The sequence below is a fragment of the Euprymna scolopes genome, chromosome 26 (assembly GCF_053919585.1).
Source record: "Euprymna scolopes isolate OS-2025 chromosome 26, ASM5391958v1, whole genome shotgun sequence".
Taxonomy (NCBI): Eukaryota; Metazoa; Mollusca; class Cephalopoda; order Sepiida; family Sepiolidae; genus Euprymna; species Euprymna scolopes.
Window position 1 is genome coordinate 31,523,458 of NC_136507.1, and position 25,004 is coordinate 31,548,461.

General features: G+C 32.5%; 1 protein-coding gene across 13 annotated transcripts in view; it reads right to left on the reverse strand.

Moving 5' to 3' along the window:
• LOC145247969 (uncharacterized) overlaps positions 1–25,004 on the reverse strand; it is a 394,038-nt gene that overhangs the window by 48,207 nt on the left and 320,827 nt on the right. The gene's annotated exons all lie outside the window — the stretch shown is intronic.

A 25,004-nucleotide genomic window follows, 5' to 3' on the forward strand; every position in this document is an offset into this window, starting at 1 on the left:
GAGTTAGAAATGAATGTCGACTGCTTTCATAGTACAAAAAGAGAGAAGAAAAAAAATTATGAAAGGCGGAGTTTAATGGATTAGGAAGGAAACAGTTTTATAGGACAAATAAATGAATAAAATAATAAAAATAAAATATGGTTTTAACTCGTTATTATTCGATATAGAGTTTCTAAGACATTTTTTTTCGTTCCTAAGTTTCATTTTCCAACATTTTTTTCGACATATTCTTTACTACTGCTGAAAAAATAATACTATGTTTTTATAGAACTATTTTAAATAAGATTGTGTTTGTGTGCGAGTTTCTCGTCTATACGCAACTTTATTGAAATATTTTCTATTTTATACTATTCAGTTGAATATTTATTGTAATAAAATACGGGAAAACTAAAACGATGTTTGTTTAAAATCAATCCTTAAAAAAAAAGGAGGGGGGGGTAAATAAACTAGACTATTTGGAAATTATTTTTTCTAAGCTTCCTACCCGGGCAACACCAGGTAAATAATTCTTTCATAACAATAAAAAATAAATAAATAAAATCACGTTATATTTTTTAATCAGAACTCATTTTTATCCAACAAATCTGAACAAAACGTTTAATATGAGGACAGATATTTTGAAGAAGTTGTATTTATAAAATCTACGCATTTAGTTAAGGGAATGCTATTTCCGTTCTAACTTGTAATGTACGCAAAATGTGGGTTTGTATTACTGTACACATAGATTCGAAAAAGTTGTCAAAAAAAAAAAAAAACATATAACAAATAAATGTTATCAAAGGCAAGAAGTTACTTTTCTACCAAACTGGATATAATTTTCGTGTTTTTATTCAATGTAACATGTTTATTCAGCTTGAAGACCATACAGTGTTTACCGATGTATTGGAAAATTCAAGATGGCGTCGGACTTCCTCTTTAACACGGTAAGTTTGGGAAAAGGTGTTATAAATAAAAAACTGGATAAAATACTGTTAAAAACCCGCTCAATATATGTTACCGTGACATGGGTTGACATATATTCGGCGGGTTTTTAATAGTATTTTGTCTAGTTTATTATTTATAACACCTTTTCCCTAACTTATCGTGCTAAAGAGGGAGTGAGGCGCCATCTTGAATTTTCCAATACATGGGTAAACACTGCATGTTTTTCGAGCTGAATAAACATGTTACATTGAATAAAAACACAAAAAATGTATCCAGTTTGGTAGAAAAGTAACTTATATTGCCTTTGATAACATTTATTTGTTATATATTTGTTTTTTGACAACTTTTTCGAATCTATGTGTACAGTAATACAAACCCCAAAATGTTTATAATTACAAAAAATTGTAAGATGAAATTTATTTCTAAACAGGAAAATATTTTTTTATGAAAATGGCTACGATTGCCTTATAAGAAATATACACGATGATAAATTAGATGACGATCGCATTATCAATCCATAAAAAATACGATAAAAAAAAAATGTTTGATTTTCATCTTTGTTCATAATCACATCATTTTGGCCAATGTAACCTGAAACATTCTTGACATGCATAAACTTAAGAATTGGTGTTTTTTTTTTTTTTTTCCAACTCTGGAGCCTTAATGGAATTATGAGCTAAACCCATTAATTAAACCAATAATTAACGCTTTCGCCCAAATCATGGTTAACTATTGAGAACAATTCACGTGGATTAAATAAAGGGTTCAATTCGGAATTTTGTACACGCTGCCGAGTTTGGCATAAAGTTTGATTTAGAGATAAGCCTAGAGAAGATCGAAGAGTAAATCGGCCGAAACAGTGTGGAAAAAAAATAACAAGATGAGAAAAACAGCCTGAATATTAATCACTATCACTTTCCATTTCATAATAAAATACTAATATACTCTGAAAAAAAATTTCTTTCTTTCGATTCGGTTACTTTGACCCCCCCCCCCCTCCTGGCGCGGTGAAAAAAAAATGGTTTTTGTAGTTATACGTAATTTCAATCGTTGGGTACTATTTACATTATAGTAGGAGAAGGGGAGTGTATTAAGACAGGAAAGGGAGGGGGATATCTAGCAAACAGACAGAAAGACGGAGGGGTGTTATAGGAGTTGCAGTGGGAGTAGTATTTTGTCTGATGTTGGTTCTAACAAAATTGCACTGACCTATTTTTTTTTCTTCCTATCTCTCTCTCTCTCTCTATATATATATATATATATACTTTTTATTTATTATTTTCTGAACTTTTTAAGCAATAAAATAAACCCCAACACTAAAAAATGTCATTTCTTTTTTCTTTTAGCTTGCAGTAAAACAGAAAGATAAATTCAACACAGAATGCATATAGTATTTTGGTTGTGCATGTGCTTAGAATTTATATAGAAAATAGAGACGCCATTATTAGTTTTTATATGATTTTCTAAAACGCAGTTATCGAAAAGGGGGGGAAAATGCACAAATATTTTTATTCGCCTTCCAAAGTACGATTTCATTTTTACAATAGTGGCGCAGTCGAGATATACCCTATCCTTTTGGTTTAGAAAAAAATAGAAATAAAAGAACCATAGTAGGTGACTTAGTTCAATTCCAGGACAGGGAGGGACGCTGAAATATTTCGGCCATTTCGCCAGAATTTCTCTAAATAAAAGTAAACGACCATTTCTCGTGTTTATCTGAGTTTCTCGCCCCCTGTGTGACTTAGTTACTATTTTCTTTTTATTAAAATAAAAAATAACACGATAACGTAATGTATTAAAACTTATAAAAAATTCTATTCATAATAAATACGAAATTATATCCATCAGAATGCATTTCGGTTTCTTCGTAAAACAAATCAACCATTTTCATCTTTTGCTAATAGTTGAAAATAAAAGAATAAAGCACTTTCTGACCTGTCGACATTTGAAAGGAATTTGGAAGCATTTAAACCGTCGAATACAAAGTAATTTAAACTATTTTTTTTTTTTCATTCTTAAAAAATACTCGTATTAAACGCTTGAAACTTTTGGAAGATAGTTATATCCAATAATTCTATAGAGATTAAAAAACGTCACTTTAATAAAATGCATTTGGTTCAATTCATAACTAATTAAATTAACCAAACGATACAGCAAATATTAAATTTAGCTTTTAAAATTTTATATAAGAAAAATGTTAAAAATGGAAATAAAAATAAAAATTGGTGCTTGTTAAGATAGAATCGACAGATTAATAATAATAATAAAAAGATCCTTTTAAGCAGCAAAAACAACAATGCTTCTAAAAATTACGAAAATTCATCGAGTAGAACTACTATTGTGTTTTTAATAATAATAAAAAAAATCTATCCCTATGTCGGAAGCTATCTAATCTAAATTTTGCATTCCGAGTTATGTCCCCCTGTGTGTGAACTCTTCATCATCTACTCTAAGAAAAATGCAATTTTATCGTTTTCCGTAAATATTACTTTTAACTATAAATAACTTTCTACTCGATGAATTTTCCTAATTTTTTGACATTTTTTTTTTAAAATCATTTTGACATTTTAAACTTCATTCTTTCGATGCTTTCATCTGTGGCGGCTATTTCTTTTCTTGGACAAAAACTTTTTAGTGCACAAAATAAACTGAACATTTTTTTTTGGGTGGGGGGGGGAATATTCGCATAAAAATAATGAAAAGCTTAAACATAATAGTTGATCATTTAATTATAAAAAAAAATTGGTGGGGGGGGGGAGGAAGACATCATCGAAAAATATGAAAAGAAAAAGTAAAAAAATTATACATCAAAATAGCAAAGCATAATTTCATTTCAGGACAAGAAACAAATTTTTATTTATTTATTTATTTTTTTTACTAATCAGTCACCATTTAAAACCGGGTCTATACTACTGTACACATCGATTCGAAAAAGTTGTCAAAAAAACAAAAGCAAAAAACAAATATATAACAAATAAATGTTATCAAAGGCAAGATAAGTTACTTTTCTACCTAACTGGATATATTTTTCGTGTTTTTATTCAATGTAACATGTTTATTCAGCTCGAAAAGCATAAAGTGTTTACCGATGTATTGGAAAATTCAAAATGGCGCTCGACTCTCTCTCTCGTTAACACGGTAAGTTCAGGAAAAGGTATTATAAATAATAAACTAGACAAAATACTGTTAGAAATTCGCTCAATATATGTTACCGTGACATGATGACATATATTCGGTGTTTTTTTAATAGTATTTTGTCTAGTTTATTATTCATAACACCTTTTCCCAAACTTACCATGTTAAACAGAGTGTCGGGCGCCATTTTGAATTTTCCAATACATCGGTAAAAATTGCATGTGTTTTGAGCTGAATAAACATGTTACATTGAATAAAAACACAAAAAATGTATCCAGTTTGGCAGAAAAGTAACTTATCCTTTGATAATATTTATTTGTTATATATTTGTTTTTTGACAACTTTTTCGAATCTATATGTACAGTAATCCAAACCCCTAAAACCACTACAGAATAACGTGACGGATGTATTTGTAGTTGGAAGATGATATATTATGAGAAAACTGAACAATTAATGGATTGAATAAAGTTTGATTACGTATGGAGATAGTCCATCAAAAGTATTTATAGGCATTAGATTTGAAGTCAGCAGAAAACTGGTAATGTGTTCGATGGATGAGAATTTCTTGGAAAGAAATCCCTTTCATGGAAATTCTGTCTGATGATAGGCACACAAAAGAAAGAAAAGTTCTTTGTAACTGTAGTAAGTTCTTGTTGTTAATGCCTTGGAGAAGAAGAAGAAGAAAAAAAAAAAAAAAAAAAAAAAAAAAAAAAAATGGAGCTTAGTGTTAGTGGAGCAACACCTTCCAGGAAAATAACGAAAGTTCTGTAAAAAAGAGGCTGTAGAAATCCCCACTAGCTTGCAAAGTCTATTTTGCACTCTGTTAAGGCAAGAGTGCTCTGAGTGGTGCCTCCCCGATGTGGAAGCATCACTTTATATTGGGACGTATCTGACCCCTATATAGGTAGAGGAACGTATTAGACGTTCTTTCTGGAGTAGTTTAGCGATTCAACCATTTCTCCCAACAACCTTATTAGTTTTTACAAAACTAGCTGTCCTGACTCAGCGTTGCTTGATAATTATTATGTTCATTGTTAATTTATGTGACTGAAATATAATTCTTTCACCTGCAAAAATACATTATTCGAGTTAACAATAAATATAAAGATTTTGCGTCCTCTTGGAAAAAGAAAAAAAGAAAAGAAAATGGCATCAACCATTTCTTTCTTTCCCATTCCATTAAAGTAAGAAGACTGCAATTTAAAATTTCTGCACCCTCAAACAGGAATTGAACTCGAAATCATGTCTTATCAAGTCATGGTCTTATTAATATGCCTAAGATGCCAATGTTATTAAGAAATATTATAAAACGTGATGAAACGATTTTGTCTAAGGATGTTAAAAAAATGTTCAATTGAAAGGAACCGTTTATTAAAAAGGAAGAGGAAGTAAATAGCAAAATTTTAAAAATTGACTCAAATTAGATTTTTCTAGTGTTATTGGTGGCAAGAAGAGGACTTGGGATTGTAGAAGAGTTAATTCCTCCCTCTCTATGATATTAGTGATTAAAACAAAACTTGATTGGATTAAATATCAAATTCAATGAAATCGATTGAAAATAATTTTTGGTTGTTAAGAACACACTAATATTTGCCAAAACTGACTGTAATTTTTTTTTTTTTTTTTTTTTTACAGTGATCACGACTTATCAAGGCCAGGAAGCCACTCAGGGATAAGGGTTATTGCAAGTACATTATGTTAGTGTGGAGATTTGATGAAGTGTTTACTTAAGGGGGTGGTTCATTAGGAATTTGTTAACGTTTGACTTGAAGACATCCAAGTTGTAGTCAGGTGGGAAGCAGGCAGACGGAACAGAGTTCCACAGGCATGCAGTTCTAAGAAAGAAGCTTTGTTCATGGAATCCGCGTTTTGATTTAGGCACAGATATAGAGTGGGGGAAGTTTTTCACAGTGGATTCAGCTAGACGGGTGTTTTTCGTGAAAGATTGGCGAGGGGGGACCAGAGATTGGAGTTCAGACGAGCACCTGCCATGGAAATAATGATAAAACAAGGATAGGCTCGCAACGTCTCTTCTGTGGGAGAGAGGTTGCAGGGTAGAGAAAAGGGCATCCCCCACTAAGCCATGAAGTCTATTTTGTACTCTGTCAAGGCAGGATAGGCTGTTTTTAGCAGCTCCTGCCCAGATATGGCAACAGTATTCCATCCTTGGACGTACTTGGCTTTTATATAGATAGAGAATTGCATCAGTAGTGAGATATCTTCTGGAGCGGTAGAAGGATCCCACCATCTTTCCAGCGACCTTGGCAACAGACTTGATGTACGTGTTCCATTTCAGATCAGGAGTAAAGGTCAAACCCAGAAGCTTGTCACTTTTACTTTTTATTTAAAAGGTAACAAGGTCAAAGAACTAGTGGAATAAAAGGCTTTATTTTACAAGTTTATGTTGAAATATAGAACACTGTACACAATTGAATGGCTGACTTTTACTACTGAACTTTAATTCACCTATATTATATATTCTATTTGCCAATTTGAATGCTTCAAAAATTTATGTCAGCCATTTATAAATTTTAATAATCATAAAACTGTGGAGTGTCCAGGCATCCTTGCTTGCTTGAATGGGTATATCTGTGAAAATCCAACTGTCTTGATGCCTGCACGATTTTACGGAAAAAAAAATTGTCGGATTCAATACTGTAACTAATACATAAGTTTTTAAATACATTATTTATCTGATAATTAAATGTGTTGGTTTCGATTCTAGTTGATGGCTTTTTTTTTTTTTTTTTTTTTTTAATTTTTGAAATCACTATTATACTGGGTACAATATAATGACTATTATATTAGGTATAATATAATAATCGATAGAGAATTGGCGCTATAATAATAAATACAAAATCTACATAAATTAAAATATATTTAAGCGTATTTTACAACCAGGCAATGCAGGGCGGCATTCTAGTATATTAATCAAAATCTGAATGGAAAGTTTTATGGCATAAGTCAAAAACAATTTTACCACAGAGCATTGTTGTAGTAAAAAGCCAAGAAATGTACACTGCGCAAAGTTTAAGACATTCACCAAATATTAAAAAAATATCCAACAACAGAATATCGGTATTTTTCTAGCATATAGTGTAACATTACGCATAAGGAACATAGGACAAGTAATAACTCTACTCCTATTTTTTTTTTTGTAACAACATTTATTTCCAGGTACTTTTCCAAATAAAACGTGATTGTGCTCCTTCTCTCTGACTTCTATTTTTTATAGTTGTTTTCGTTTTACTTATCGTGACGTCATTTCACGCACGGCTCAGTATTTGCATGTGTTTGCATTCTGTTACAATAGGAGCCAAATCAAAACAGTGTTTTTAAAAACAAAAATTGCACATCATATCAAATGATAAAAACAATGGCAAAAAGTCTTCAACTGAGATGTATTTCTCAATCAGGGAGTGGAGAGGGGGACTTCACTCATAATCGTCTAAAAAAAATTGTAGAATTTCAGTTTTTTGGGGGGGAGGAGGAGGAAGGGGTAGCGAAGCGTGTTAATTTACAAATTACAATACTATTTTTTTTTCTTGAAAGTATCGATTGATATGCTTTAAAGAACAAAAAAAGACGTTCATTGATAAAACAAAAGTCTTCTACCCATGAATTGCTTGAAGTATGGAAAAACATTTTCAGAAAGAGGGCAAAAGAAAATAAAGCATAACCAGGCCTATTCTACAAGCACTTTAATGAAATGTGCTTTGATGAACTCTATGAACTTGTCACCCCTTCGACATGTACATTCCTGACCAACACGACAAGCAGCAAAATCCCACGCCTTCACTGTTGAGGTCCCTAGATGTCGAAAAGCCTTTTTCTCTAATTGCTACTTCCCTCGGACTGTTAGACTTTGAAATTCTGTTTCCTGACTGTACTGACATGCAGAAGTTTAAATGTAATGTGAAGAGACATCTAGCTACTCAACTCCCTACAATCCCGTCAAAAATTATTGGAAATAGTAGCTGCTTTTGACCAAATGGAAATATGCCTTGTTTGGGATGAAAAAAAAAAAAAAAAAAGAAAAGAAAAGAAAAAGGAAAATATGACATAGAAGAGGAAGACAAAAAAGAATCACCCCCCCCCCAAAAAAAACATAAAGCAAAAGAGAAGGAAAGTAAAACAGAATTAAATGATAAAAAAAAAAGGATATAAAGCTCTAGCGATTTGGCCTTTGTGTGTGTGTGTGTGTTTTTTAAATTAAAAACCCGAAGAACTCACATCCTTGCAAATTTACGGAGAAATCGCTAAATTTCCTTAGCAAAAAAAAAAAAAACGAACCTCATTTTGATCAAAACACAAATTTAAAATTCAAATATTTAATTTTGAACCTACGAGAAGAAGAAAAAAAAAAGGTTAAAAATATAGTGGGACCTTTTTTTTAGAGTTTTGTTGCCATCATAAAACTCAAAAACTCAAACAGACCAGATCAATTGTTAGCTTGCTGTCTTTGGTTATGTACGGCACAATCACGTTGACACACTGGTTCTCGCAAAATCCCCAAAGTTAAGCAATGATAAGCCTGCCCAGTACCAGATGGGTGACCATTTAGGAGTGCTGGGTGCTGTATGTATTCTCTGCTTATCTCGGCATTATTTCCAATCGTCTTGGTCTTTTCCTTGCCACTAGACTCATACAGTGCCAATTCAGGAGAGGTGTGGTTGGAGATTGCGCAACCCTTGCCTCATAATTACATGCGGAGTTACCCTTATAGGGGGCATCCATTGTCTCTTGAGATTGAACAGTCATCGTCTTTGGTTCCAAAGTAAGTTGATATCACATATTATATGATTCTCACAAACTTGTGGCAGAAAATACACACGATGAAACAAACTCATACTTGCATGTCTTTGACCAATGCTAGAACTATGACTGTTGCAGTTCAATAAGAAACTCCACTTTCTTTCCTTTTAGAAATTTTCAAAAGAAATCAAAAAGTTTTATGTCAATAAAATCTTTTAATTTTCGTAGTACTGTGTATGTTTACCTTAACTCATACACTGCAATCTCTAAACAAAATTCGAATTACATATTTATAGCAGATTGGAAATTGTAAAAAGCATCCAAAGAAATATGCATCTTCTATGGATAAAAAACAAAAAGATTGGAATAATTAGGTCTGTGTTTACACCACACTATAACAAGGTATGATACCAGGCCAGTTTTAATAATAACTCCGGATCAATCAAGTTTCAAAAACCCCAGAAAGTAAGGTAAAATGAAAAAGATGATTGGGTTTACACAAGTTTCTTCTGATCTAGCTGTGTCCACTAAAAACAAATAGATAATAAGCCGATAATTTAGGACGCTAAAACACATGCAACCTAAAAAAAAAAAAAAAAAAAATACAATCTTTAATTTTGACAACAGTTTATTCGTTTGTTAAAACATTTTGTAAAAAGAATTTTAAAAAATTTAGTACCTCCCCCGTTTTTCATTCTTAAAATAAATCTTTCCCCTTAAGTCAACATGCTTTATGATCCATTTCTTTAAAGAGCGCCCAAGTCAACTACATATTTTCTGAGGTCCTTGAAACCTAATTAATCCATAACTTTTTTTTTATCCATGATGAAACCAAGTAGGACAACCGAAGAGCAATTGAAAAATGTTCGATTCTCAGAGTTTTTAGTAAGGAAATTAAAACAACTATATTTGAAAATACATAAAATAACAATCAGACCGCCGAGGATGAGATGATGTGTTCAAAGCTAAATAGATTAAAATACATACTTAGCAAGAAATATTTTTTTTTATTCATCAAATATGAAGAAATTCATTCACACATACACTGAATGATCATCATGAAACGTAAAGTTGATTTCAAATTCGTTCCTTGCATCATCAGAGGATTGAAAGAGCCAATGAAACCATGGTAATGACAGTAAAAACATGTCATACTTTTAAAGTATTATAAAGTTCTGTCTGAGAAGGTATTGAGCACTGTATACAATTGCAAATCAAAACCTTAAAGCAGATAAAAAGACGATTTTCATTATATATATATATATATATATATATATATATATATATATATATATATATATATTAGCCTAAGTGTTCGGCATTGCCCGGGTGTTTGGAGGTGTGTGTTAAAAAAAGGGGGAGGGGTAGTAGGCAGGCAAGCTCGAACCTGTACCGCAAAGGAAAAGAACGTTGGAGAAAAAAAAAAAAAAAAAAAACCTGACGTCTTTGCTGTTGTGTCCATCACCAAACCAGAAGTGGCGAAGGTTTAAATTAAAGCTAGTCAATCAAAAAGAGGGGACGACTTTTGAAAATATCGGTGAAAAAAAAGCGACCCCTCTTTGTAGAAAAGGGCCCAGTTGAGGGTGAAAGAATTAATGTTTTTGGCCAATTTTTTGATATTTGTTGTCCGAAGGAAATGATACCGATTTTGTGAAAATCCGTCGCCTCTGTGGAAAGTTTTAGGCAAACATACAAACATGGATACATTTAAACAGACAGGTGAGATTTCTATAATATATTAGTGATGGGACAATTCCAATATTTTTCCAGATTCTCTACTAAATTCCTGATTCTGATTCTTTATAAATCTTTCAATATAGTTAAAGTTGTTAATTTTTCTTTGACTACCGTAAAACACATGTTAAATGGGAAGATATTTTCCTAAACGTAAAAATACACTTGTGGGGATGATCTATTGATTTTAGTTTTATTGGTAGTTTAAAATCATTAAATATTTATTATTTTATCATTACTATTATTATTATTATTATTATTATCATTATCATTACTACTGAAAATTTTACTTTAAACAAAAGCAAATAAAAAAAGCAATTAAAAGAATCCATTTTTTCGCATAAAAAAAAAAACAAAAAAAAAAAAAACGCACAAATTTTTCAGATTCCGACACCCCCAAATTTTCAGATTCCCGAGTTCGATTAATCGTCCCAACACTAATATAAAAATGTATGAGGTAATATAATTCATGTAAAAATCATTCATTTAGGCTCCAAGAATTCAAAATCAACAACCAATTTGCGTACGGCCGTTACTGAGATGATACAAATTTTTTATTGAATTACAGTTTCTTCATTGGCATAGAGATTAGACACCAAATAGAAGATTCCTTACTCTCTATTTGTGCCTAAAATTAAATGAAAATTGCATGACCAAAGTTTATTTCCAGGAACTATCCATTTGTGGAACACAATACCGCAGGACTACTTTCTCAGCTAACTCTATAATCTGGTCGTTTTTAAGTTGAATGGAAACAACCATTATTGCTCAGTGTGTTGCCTCACCTGACACTCATTAACCTTTATCCTCGAGTGGCCTTTGGATCTTGATAAGGTAAATAAAATATCTAGTAATATATATATATATATATATATATATATATATATATATATATATAGGAGGCAAATATTATTTTCTGCTAGATTTTATCCAGCTAAGATGCTGATAGTGGATGGAGAGAAGAAAAGAGTGATGGAGTGAGAACAAAAATAGAGAAATTGATTATACTTCTCAGACCTCGTCTATTTAGACTATCTATATTCATGCAGAGTTGAGCTGATGTTAGAATTTCTACAAGGTCATCATACCCTGCTGAATGCTTTAGTACATCTATCTATATTTATAGTAGATAAAAATTACATTTTTAACCAGCCTAGGATTTTATCTGGTTTCTTTCTTTCTTTGAGATGTTTCGTGTTGTCCAACTGGCCCATCATTTTTCATGAAATTGTAAATATAAAATGTATAAACAAAATTAATTTGAAACCATTAAGAATATTTTAAGTAGGGTATCCCATAGAGTAAATGTGGTATTATGGTAACTGCTGAAGTGAAGGAGATGGATAAACTACGAAATAATGAAAAGAACACGTGTTTGGAAGAATGGGTCAATATGTGTCTAGTTTAGAGATAGAATAGTTAGAATGATCAACCACACACCTTACACAATATTCATGTCCTTGTGCCTAATTTGTAAAAGGAATATATTTTAATTTTTATTTGCAAACAAATAATTAAAAGTATCATTTCTGTCCACTCTCAGGAGACCATCCACTCAGCCGCACCTCTTAGATTCAGAGGCAGTGAAATTTTTATTACCGTCTCCTCCTTTGGGAAGAAGATAAGTTTATTGGTTGCTGTTTAGGGCATCCTCATTGGTGAAGAAATTACCAATGGGACTAATCAGGCTATTTTTGTTGTCAGACTAGAGTCTACTTTTAAGGAGCTGAATTCCCTAGAAATAAATGACCTTGTGTCAAATTGTGCATTTATCGGAGGCAAGCAAATAAATCATTTTGATGAGGATGAAAATGTAATATCTTTTCTGTTTTAAAAACCGACATTTTTGTTTAATTTTTCCTTTGACAGAAGGCAGATAAATAAAAGATGAAACTCATAATAGATTGAGTGATACAATCATTTCTGAATTCATTTTTATCATTTGAATTATTAATCTCATTTTCGTTTTTATTATCAATTTTGGACGATCTAATCGCAAACCTTCAGGTTCAAACTTTGAAATTTAGACAGAATTTCAAACCGAATCCTTTATTTAATCTTTACAGATACATTGTTCTCATTCCATCAGCCATGATTGCATAGAAGTGTCAATTAATTTTGGTCAATGTGGCCTAGAGCAGGGTTTCCCAAAGTGGGCTCGATGGAAACCTTGGGGCTCTGTGAGTAAGGCTGAAGAGTTCTGGAAGCCTTTTCTTAAAGAGAACCAAATTCTTTATATGGAAAAATTAAATGGTTGCAGACATTTAATTTTTTATCTTTTTTTTTTTTTTTACTGGAAAAAGAAAATAAAAAACAAAAAATGCAACAATTTTTGATTCATCAAAAACAAAAAAAAAAATTTAGTTGTAAACAATGTCATTAGTTAGTGTTAAAATTTGAAATTAATGTTTTCCATATTTATTTTAGAAATTATCTTGTTAGTGCTCTGTGAAGAACCTTTGCCCTGCTCAGGGTCTCCACGGTGTCCTGAAGTTTGAGAAACCCTGACCTAGATAAATAAAGACTCACCATTAAAAAGTTGATTTCTAAAAGTATTCAGGTCTGGTATGAACGAATATCAGTTAAATTTATTGCTGACAAGTAATTTTTATGATATTAGTGATAATTATTCATTATCCAATTTCATATTGTTTTCATTGGTCACCATTCTTAACATAGGGAGGGAATATTTTGTATTGTTTGGAGCATGTGTCTTATGTAACAAGAAAAAAAAATGGCAGCCACTTTAAAGTATTAGATATGATATGGAAAAATGAAAGTCTTATCATCATTGCTGGCGATAAATTGAACTGTGATATTTGTTCATACTGAACTCGAATACCCCTAAAAATCAATTTTTTTAAAAGGCAAGTTTTCATTTGGTCTTCTATGTCACAATGGCCATAATTCTAATTAAAAAAAAAACTTTTATTATGTGTAGTGAGATTGAACCTTCAACCTTCAGAAGACTGTCACCTAGAACCAGTAGTTACTTGATACCTTTATTCTTTATGCCACAGACCTTTAATAGAACGAACACAATCTACTTCCATAAATTAAATGAAGAGTTCAGTTTGAAATTCCATATCGATTCAAGAGTTTGAAAAGACATACCCGAAAAAGGCCACATAAACTGAAAAAATTATCAAAATAACACGACAGATTTAATAAAATAAATCTAAACCATCCAAAACACGCAAAAAAAATTTCCCAAAAAATTTCTCAATTCATCCAATTCATTCTTAAAATATTCCACGTTTTTCCTATTTTCTTTAAAACTTGATCAGAGTAATTTGTACCAAAAAATATATTCTATTAAAAAAAAAACATCTAATTGTGTGGTATATTTAGTTTTTGAAATCTTTCTTATCGATAAATCTCCACTGCAATACAAGATAAAAAAGAAGAAATGATTGTAATTAAGTCAACCTTTATGTTTCTCTTCAGCAAAGTAGTTAAACTTACAGATTCTAAATTATCTTTAGTAGTTGAAGAATAGTTATTAACTTCAGCTATCTTGTCGAATTTCATCACACACACACACACACACACACACACACACACACACACACACACACACACAGGATGAGTCACAGGAAACGGATGTTTTTAGAACGCTCCTTGCTCTCCTTGAGTAAGGGTAGTCTTTAAACTGGCTTAAGATTAATATTAAGTTTTATTTTCCTTATAAACATCCGTTTCCCGTGACTCACCCTGTATATATAATTTAACTTATATACTATAGAGATCTCTCTATCGGGTTAGAAAATTACTCACACCCGAGAGTATCCTAGATCTCTATAAAGCAACCACTCTCCTATGAATGGAGTACTGTTGTTACATCTTGACTAGTGCAACTGCCGCTAGTCTCTAGCTCTTAGATAAGGCCAAAAAATGAGTTTCCAGCCTAATAGGTCCCACATCTTCAACCAAACTCTAACCTCTGTCCCATCACCAAAATGTTGTATCCATGTTCACATTTTACAAGTACTTTAATGGAACAAACTTGAAGCACTTATACGTCTTTGATGTAAATGTCTTTGACTAACCTGACAAGAAGCAAAATCCCACCCCTACACTGTATAGATCCCTAGATGCCCAATATCCTTCTAGTCTAATAGTTTCTTCTTTCAAACTGGTAGACTTTGTAAATTTTCTGACTGTACTATTTTATAGATATCATTAATTTAATTTTATTTATCATACATTTTGAATTAATTCAATTATTTATATGAAAAAGCATTTTTGCATTAATCATAGTTAGGAACAAGTTACACATCTGGGGGAACTGCATTAGCAAAGAGAAAATTAGCCTGAACTAGCATTAAGGTAAAAATGCTCTTTTGTATAAAAAAAATTCATTCAAAAACCATCGCAAACAAAATATACAAATAAATAAAGATTATATATTTATATATAATTCAAACGAACGTTATCATGTATATAGCACGAGGTGTCTGTTTAAAAAAATGAATAATTAAACAGAGACACTTAATGCTATATATAGTAACGTTTGTTAGAATGAAAACACGCTGCCTAAATACACAATATATATATATATATATATATATATATATATATGAGAGAGAGAGAGACGAAGAGGAAAAATTTATGTTATTTTCTGCTAGATGTTATCTGCCTTAGATGCTGATAGTGGATGGAGAGATGAAAAGAGTGATGGAGTGGGAACAAAAATAGAGAAATTGATTATACTTCTCAGGCCTCGTCTATTTAGACTATCTATATTCATGCAGAGTTGAGCTGATGTTAGAATTTCTACAAGGTCATCATACCCTGCGGACGCTTAAGTGTGTGTGTGTGTTTATATAGTACATAAGATGTAATTCAGAAATCATTGCATTATCAAGCTGGCAATCGCAGCGAAAGCATGCAATTTACGATTAACTAAATTTAGATGAAAATTGAGTTAACAAAATGGAGCGAGCAAGAATCAATATTTTTTTGTTTTTAATAGGAAAATTACGATTACTTAGAAGGCGCATATATTTCCACTCTTTCAACACTAATCTATAGAATAGGAAATGGATGGTGGGTAGGTGGGGGGGGGTGAGTAATAAAATAAATGTTAAGATAAAACATTGTTTATTAAATAAATAAGCAAAGGAATTTAATGTCTTTATTTTAGCATGAAGAAGAAAACCCAGCTTTGCCCGGAATTGAACAAAGAATATGTTATTTTGCAGTCATAACACCATATTTAATTTTTAAGGTGAGGCTCAAGGCGGTACTCAGCATTGATTATGTGAGATAGGGTGATGTAAGTAAAATGACATTGAATTTATTTTCAGTAAATTTAAAATCTTAGACCCCCCCCACTTCCCTTTTCCTGAGAATGATTGATAACTTCTGTGTATTGCTTCTCCGAGCCCTGAACCCCTCATCAGCATCTTATTTTTTAAAGTCTATAATATTTTAATAACTAAACGTCATCTTTATACAAGTAAAGCATGAATGAGATATTTCACGATAATATTGAACCCTCTTTGATCAAAATGGTTTGATTTGTTGTTTTACAGCATATCAACCCTTTTCAGGCCATTTAATGCTAAATCCATTAAGTTTGGAAAAAAAAGTTTTACGTTTCAAATTCTTTACATCTTCAAATATTTATTCATGATGTTTGGTTTGATTGTTTTGTAGAGGAAACATTTTTTTTAATTGTTGATTTTGTAGAACATGATTGAGTTTTGCAAAAGAAAAAGCAAAAAAACGAAACATCAATGTTTGGTGCATTTTATGTCAGCAAGCCACTATTTTCCGACAGCCTGATCTGGCAGCATCAGACTGATCAAAATGAAATATACTTATCCAAGTACTTGACTAAATGTTAGGAAATCAGAATGACAAAAGTTGGAAATTTTTGGAGTATTGTATTTTTTTTTTTTTTTTTTTAAAGCGTAATTTCGATTTTAAAGACGATTCTTAAAATTTTTTTTTTTTAAATTTTGTATTGTTCCGAGGACTATTCTCATTTTGATCGTTATTCTCACAACTTTTCAGCCAATATAATCTCCAACCTACCTCAGGTGTATCTTGTCAATCGGAAATCTTTGTTAAACTCAGAAATCAGCATGAAATTTCTAACGGAACCCTTTATTTAATTCATGGCGGTAACATTAATGGGTAATTTGATAAAGACTATTCCGTACACAGACAAGTTCACTTACCCAAACACTGTAATCAATGGCATTCATTTAGTGGCCAATATTGATTGCGACCACATACGAATTGAGGTTCCAATCTAAACAATAAGTTCAGCAGAAATTGGACCATTTTGGTGGTCTTTTATCTGGTGGGCTGAGATATTCGTCCTGGGTAGTTCTAGAAAATCCACCTTCCCAGGCCATGTGTCTCCTCTTTGGGTTGGAGTAAGTTTATTGTTAACTGCCTGAGGAACCTCGACTGTGAAATCCCCATGCAATTTTTAAAAGGTTAGAGTGTTCCGTATGAGTAAATACTGCAATTAGTGGCAGTTATGGCTCCAGAACCATGACATGCACTTTTGCAACATACTTTTTTTAAAATATACAACTACGTGTATCTTGATTGTTATTATCCTGCAAGGCCACAACATGAATAAAGTTTTCAAATTCTATAGGTAGGATAATTATATTCTTGGAATAAATTGCTCTTTGAATCGATTACTCGTAGAAGAAATTTTCAGTGATGGTATAAACATTAATCTTAGAAAACATTACTCTTTGGCATTTTTTTTGTTCCTCACACGACTAATGCTAAGGCACTACCTTCTAATATCAATTTGGATAGAAAAATAAAAAGTAGAAATATGGTTTTTATTTTTTAGACTAGTGGGAGTACCTGGCATTGCCTGGGCGTGCCGAGGTGGTAAGGACCACAGAAAAAAAAAAGTGGTGGGGGCAGGGGGATCAAAACAACAGTAGGCAGCCCAGGTGGAGAGAGGTGTTAAAAAAAAAAAAAGTGGTAGTAGACAGTAGTAGTAATGCGAAGGAGAAAAAGAAGGTTAAGAAGAAAAGTAACGTTTTAGCCGATGCATCAATGGCGAAACTGGAAGTCATGAGCATTGGAATCAAGGCTAGTCGATCTAACGGAGATGATGACTTGCAAAAATGTTGACGAAAAAACGACCCCTCCTTGTAGAAAACTGCCCAGTTGAGGGTGAAGGAATTAATGTTTTTGGCCAATTTTTCGATATTTATTGTCTGAGATGTCGAGCTCAAAACGATACCGATTTCATCAGGATCCATCACATGTGTCAAAAGTTTTTGGTAGACATACCTATAAATACTACGGTACAAGGTGACCATCCGATTGACCTGATCAGGCCTCTCTAATCTCTTGTCTAATAGAATGGTGAAATGAAGAATGGTTCATCCACCAGGATCAAATCCTAAAGCATCACAAGCCACCAACCAATGCTGTTTGTCCCCTAATGCTAAAAGTCTGCCCTTCTTCTATGTTTGTCCCCTAATGCTAAAAGTCTGCCCTTCTTCTATGTTTGTCCCCTAATGCTAAAAGTCTGCCCTTCTTCTATGTTTGTCCCCTAATGCTAAAAGTCTGCCCTTCTATGTTTGTCCCCTAATGCTAAAAGTCTGCCCTTCTTCTATGTTTGTCCCCTAATGCTAAAAGTCTGCCCTTCTTCTATGTTTGTCCCCTAATGCTAAAAGTCTGCCCTTCTTCTATGTTTGTCCCCTAATGCTAAAAGTCTGCCCTTCTTCTGTGTTTGTCCCCTAATGCTAAAAGTCTGCCCTTCTTCTATGTTTGTCCCCTAATGCTAAAAGTCTGCCCTTCTTCTATGTTTGTCCCCTAATGCTAAAAGTCTGCCCTTCTTCTATGTTTGTCCCCTAATGCTAAAAGTCTGCCCTTCTTCTATGTTTGTCCCCTAATGCTAAAAGTCTGCCCTTCTTCTATGTTTGTCCCCTAATGCTAAAAGTCTGCCCTTCTTCTATGTTTGTCCCCTAATGCTAAAAGTCTGCCCTTCTTCTATGTTTGTCCCCTAATGCTAAAAGTCTGCCCTTCTTCTATGTTTGTCCCCTAATGCTAGAAGTCTGCCCTTCTAGAAATACGACTACAATTACAACACCTTTAATAATAAATCACCTTTGTGATGGTTTTGGATGAAGATGCCTTAAAATAGTAATCCTATTATTAATCCTTTCCTGCCATCCACATGAAATCCAGCATCCCTCAGTTTTCACTTTACTTGCTTTTGAACTTCTCATCTTTCTTGAGAGGAGCTACATTCCACATTTGCCGAGTGGTTTGGTTGTTTTATGGCATATCAACCCTTTTTGGGTTATTTAATGCAAAATCCAGTAATTTTTAAAAACGTTTTTATGCTTAAAGTCCTTTATATTTTCAAATATTTATTCATAGTGTTTGGTTTGCTCGTTTTGTTTTGTGGCATATCAACTCTATTTGGATAGAAAAATAAAAAGTATAAATACGGTTTTTTATTTTTAGAACCATCAGATTGAACAATATGGTTGACAATGAACTTATAAATGCTAAGGCATGATGTAATCAACCGACTGATCAGATCAGAGTTCTCCGACCTCTCGTCTAATGAAAGTGGAAGAAGGGCACATCCACTAAGATCACGGGTCACCAACCACAGCTTACAAGTGTTTCCGTTTTTTTTAAATTTTGTTTTCACCCTTCTGTATAATGTTGCAGCCTGCAAATTTGTGATCCTGCCAACATGGCTGCTACTGCTGCTGGTGGCTTGCACTGGTGACTATGCTTCAATTATATTTAACAAGAGCGAGACTGGTATTTGAGAGTTGAAACTGCGAGTTGGAAATGCAAGCATATAGCGAACCCTTAAAAGTTTACTTATAAATTAATTACCAGCTGTTGCTACCTGACACAGACATCTATTATTGTACCTATCAGAATAAATCTATTCTATGTTTTATTTCTCTTAGTTTATCTTTGTCTCTGTTTGTCTGTTCGCTCCACTTTCTCTCGGAAACTACTGAGCCAATCTGACCAAAATTATATATTTAAGGTGAGCTGAGAGTTGGAAATACGAATCTTTAGTGGTTTACTTTCCAACTCAGGTATCAGTTGTTGCTACGTGATACAGGCATCTATCGGAATAAATCTATTCTATATCTGTATTGCTTTCTACTTGACGATACAACAATGTTACAGAGATATTTGAGATACATATACCTCCATTTCCGTCTCATATTTCAATGTTTTTCCTCTTTTAGGGACAGTCTTTGATCCATTTTCTTTGGAAAAAGAGATGTTATCTTGAAATATTAAGATCTCAACCATCCCGGATCATCAAACAGTAAGTTCATATTTATGGATTTGTATTGCGATTATCTTGAATAAATGAATATATGAAGTTTAATAAAATAACTAAACAAATAAGACCCTCTTTAGTTTGTCCATTTTTGTCCATACGTCATGCCAATACAACAGCCGGTTCCCTGAATTGCTATAGCTTTCTTATACTCTTCCATATATGTATATAATTATTACTATGATTATTTTTTTAGTAAAAATGAAGAATTGGTCAGGTATTGTGCATTTGCAATCTTCAAGGTGAGACAGTATATAGTTATCTTGTTGGAATTCCAAAGTCAAACCCAAATAGCAATCTGTCTTATATATCGATACTTTATTCTGAATAGTCCATTTTTAAGATTTTTTTCCTTGAGTTATTGACATGATAGTTTTTTTTAATTATTTTCGCAGCTGAAATAGTGTATAATCACCTTTTATCTATAACGGTCAATATTTGTGTTGTAACGTGGCTCAAACGCATGACTACGGTTTACATATATTTAAGGTGAGATGACAGTTGAAAATATGAACTGATAGTGAATCTTTAGTGGTTTACTTGCCAACTCAATTATCCGTTGTTGCTAACTCGACATGGACATCTATTATTGTACCTATCAGAATAAATCTATTCTATATTATATCTGCATATTGTTTTCCACTCGGCGATACAACAATTACTAATCATAGCAGAAGTTATCACTGAACTCCAATCTATGGTCCCTACTCGCCAAACTTTCACGAGAAACACTCATCTAGCTGAAAACACTATCAATAATTTCCTCCACTCTTTATCTGTGCCTAAACCGAAACGTAGATTCCATGAACAAAGTTTCTTTCTTAGAATTGCATACCTGTAGAACTCTCTTCCATTTGCCTGCTTTCCAGCTGACTATAATATGGTCATCTTCAAGTCCAACGTAAACAAGTTCTTGATGAGCTGTTTCCCTTAAGTAATCCAATTTACCAAATTTCCACTACTAACAATTATTACGTCATTGTCCCATTGACCACTGTACACTTATTAACCCTTATCCTCGAGTGGCCTCTGGGCCTTGATAAGTGACGACTCCTTTGTAAAAAAAAAAAAAAAACTTGGTTCATTAATTCCCAATTCTTGCAATCACACTAGCACCTGCTTCAAAAGTACCACCAAGGTAAGAAAACTCAATAGATTTGCCATTGGAATAAACTTTCTGGCCTATTAACATTTAGTTGCAGGAAGGGCACCAGCGGTTATGTTATTAAACCTTTTCAGAGAAGTTTCTGTGGACCATAATATTTATATTACCATGCAGGGTTATTTTATGATCTTCCAAGAAAGAATGATTGGAATGTGTAGAGCTATCACATTTCAATAAGAACAAAACACATTTTATTACACCCCCCCCCACCTCACTCTCCGCCTCTACAGACCCACAGGTTATAATACTGTTAAACGTCTTTAAATTAAACATTAAAAACCATTGTAATGTGTGGCCAAGTAGTAATTATCATGGAAAATTAAAATTTGCTTACAACAACAGAAGAAAATAAGTAAAAATCCTTTTATTGAGCAACTCATGATTTCATTTAAATAAACCCGAGGGAATGAAAAATGTTCTGGCAGGGATATCTGACATTGCCCAGGCAGGAATGGATTTACGTTCAGAGAAAGGCAGATAAAAATTGCCTTCTTCCAATATAATTACTGTTTTTGATTCTTTTATAACTTCTATTCAAACATAGAATTATTTTTTTCATTTCTTTTTGGATTACTGTAAAAACCTATGCGAATGTTAAAAAAAATATATATATATATATATACTTGTGGGGGTTCCTATTTACAATGCCTTCCCACGGGACAGAGTTAGACACCAGGGTCGTTTTTTAACGTGAAGAAAAGGAACAAAAATAAAAATTGTCTCAGTCGTGAAGGATTTCTCCTCCACTGACAGAACAAGAAATTGAAGTGCAGCATCTGAAGACCAGATACTACACTTTGATCTTGTCCCGAAGACTTGTGGGGGTTGATCTATAGATTTTAGTTTTATTGGTAGTTAAAAAAAAAAAAAAAAAAATATCAATAAATATTTATCATTTTATTATTAGTAATGCAATGGAAATCAAGTTTCAAACAAAATTAAAATAGTTTTCGGCATCTAAAAAAAAAAAAAAAAATTACTTTTATGGGTACCAATATTTAATTTTCTATTTTTGAGCGATTATCAAGACTTTTATGATTCTTTATCTGTTTTTTTTTTGCATTTTATTCCTGCTGACGATTTGATTTAATTTTATATTTTTGACTGATTTCCTAGGCTTCAAAGCTATGACTTATCATGTCGACACTTTCTTTTTAGAACTGAATAAACGCTTTCAAATAAGTTAAAACACTAAAATATTATGCGGATAGGTTTGGAAGTAAATTTCATTGGCTACAAAAACACTTATTTGTTATATATATATATATATTTTTTTTTTTTTTTTTACCACTTTTACTTTCTGTGGAGTATTTTATTTAATTTTCTTTTTTGGGCAATTATCGAGACTTCAAAGACATTATCTTTGTTTTTTTTTATACATGTTACCATGCTGAAATTATTACAATATTATTTAGAAAACCCATTCTTCACATGCATGTTTTGTAATTACTTTCACCTAACAAGTTTAAAAAAAAAAAGACGATATAAAACTGGAATTTAATTTAATACTATTTGTGGAAGATTTGATTTACCCCCAACCGCCCCAAAAAGGAAAGGAAGATTTGAACAACAAACGAAAACAGCCCAAACTACTTTTTCCTTCTTGGTCTTAATGTTGACGATGAATGCCCTAAAAATTGACCAATAGAAGATGGAGCTGCTTTTAAAAAAAATGCATGCAGTATACTGAAAAGAAAAATGGTGGCTGACTTGAAAGATGCTGTCATCGGTAGAAGGCAATTATCTATCGCTGATTTTGATCACTCTAAAGAGTTAATATACAGTGAGAATCTCAAACTTTGAAAAGTTCTGTTTTTACTTATTTTTCTATATGGACCATTTTTCGTAATTTTCGGAATCTATATTGATTCAGGCATGACAAATAAGTATGTTAGGTTTTGCCCTGAATTGCTTTTTTTTTAGAATCTGCCAGTACCTCGAATCCAGCACTAATCGCCAGTGACCAACAGTGATGACAATCACAGACAGTTGCTTCCACTAGCTGCCATTGGAAAACAATGTCTGACAGTAGAAGACAGATCATTTCATTTGGGCCACGGCCACCAGTGTCCACTATTTTCCAGGGACAGCAGTGGCCACCAACAACAACTGTAGCTGAAGGGTGTGTGTGTGTTGTTTTTTGAAGGCGGGGGTGGGGGGTCTTTAACAATTCTGTTCTGAATCTGTGCATGCTTCCACCAGGCAACGCTGGTTAAAAAATCCTGCTAGTGTGGATATAATTAAAAAAAATCTTATATCATAGAATTAAATAAGAATCTATTTTGATGTTAATGTAGTTGGGGTAAAAAAAAAAAACCTAGAAAACTTTTGCTTGTATTCATTTAGATAAGCTAAATGCTGTACGTTACAACAATAATAATAATAATAATAATAATAATAATAATAATAAAAGAATCTAAATGCTATCTTTTAGGTACTGAATAAGACTAAATATATTAATTTATAAAAAAAAGTCTTACAAACTCCCTAGCTGGAACAAGTATTTTCTGAATAGAATTCATCCAGCGAATGTGATCATTCTACAATATGCAACATATGCTAATCAGCCGATCTTTAAAATAATGATTCAGCCTTTCTACAGCGATGTAAAAAAATAAATAAATAAAAAAAAAAAAAAGAAAAGTAGGGCTAACTTGGTTTGGTTGGGTGGTTTTGTTTTATGGCATATCAACCCTTTTCAGGTTATTTAATGTGGAAACTAGTCATTATAGTAAAAGGTTTTCTTTGAAGTTCTTTATATCTTTAAATATTTATTTATGGTGTTTGGTTTAGTTATTTTGTAAAATAAAATTGTTTTTGTTTTTTGTCTTTACACGACATGATTCAGTTTTGCAAAGGGAAACAAAAAAAAAAAACAACATCAATGTTCAGTACATTTTTTGGTCAGGAAGCCGGTATCTTCAGACAGCTTAATCTGATAGCACTAGGACACTCACTGAGGTGAGGGGGGGGGGTAAGGTTAATACTTCTGACAATATTAATGATGTTATCTCTTCTGATGATTATGAAACATTTTCGATCAACGCTGATAAATACAGAATTAACATTATTCATATTGGCAGAGGTATTAACTTACAGGTAGGGGTTATGTTTATACCGAGGCACTTTTGTATAAATGTTTATATTAAGACACTTTTGTATAAAGGCCCCAATATCTTATAAGACAGAGATTTATAATAAAAAAAAATTGGCTTGCATGAATACATAAGGAAAATTTACGATAATACTCAACCCCCACCTCCCAAAAGAACAGCTTTGCACCACTTTCATCTCCCATTCGAAGATTAAAATCAAAATATAATGTGATTAAGCCTTTCAAATTTTTATCAAAATCCATTTGATTTGAGAAAATGTCCAAAATTTAAAGCCATATACTATGCATTTAAAATTGTTGTAGACTCTTGAAAATTTAGTATGTTATTGCTATACATACTATGAGATGACTGACCAAGTTTTATGATTTCAGGTTCAAATGAACAGCTACAGCAGGAATTGGAATACACCCTCCTAAATATTGATTGTCACAGCTGATGAATTTCAAAAATACAATATGGACGTGAGGACACTTTGGAAGAATGATATGCAATAAAATTCTATTTTAAACTTGCAAAAAAAAAAAAAAAAAAGAAAAAAGAAAGTGCCACAGAAATGTATGGAATGCTTCAGACTGCTTTTAGACTGTCTTGCATGAATCAAGCATCAGTTTTTTAGTGGCATAAGAGATTCAAGGAAGGCCGGGAATCTATGAAGAATGAAAGGTATGGGAGGAGTAAGGAAGACAGAACATCAGAGATGATTAGCCAAATAAAGAATTTCATGGATAAAGTTTGTTGTGTGTCTACAGAGACAATGAATGCACAGTTTGCTGTCAGTGTGGGAACTGTACACAATTATTCATGAGGAACTGAAGATGTGAAAGATTTGTGCAAAGTTTGTCCCAAGAGTGCTCCATCT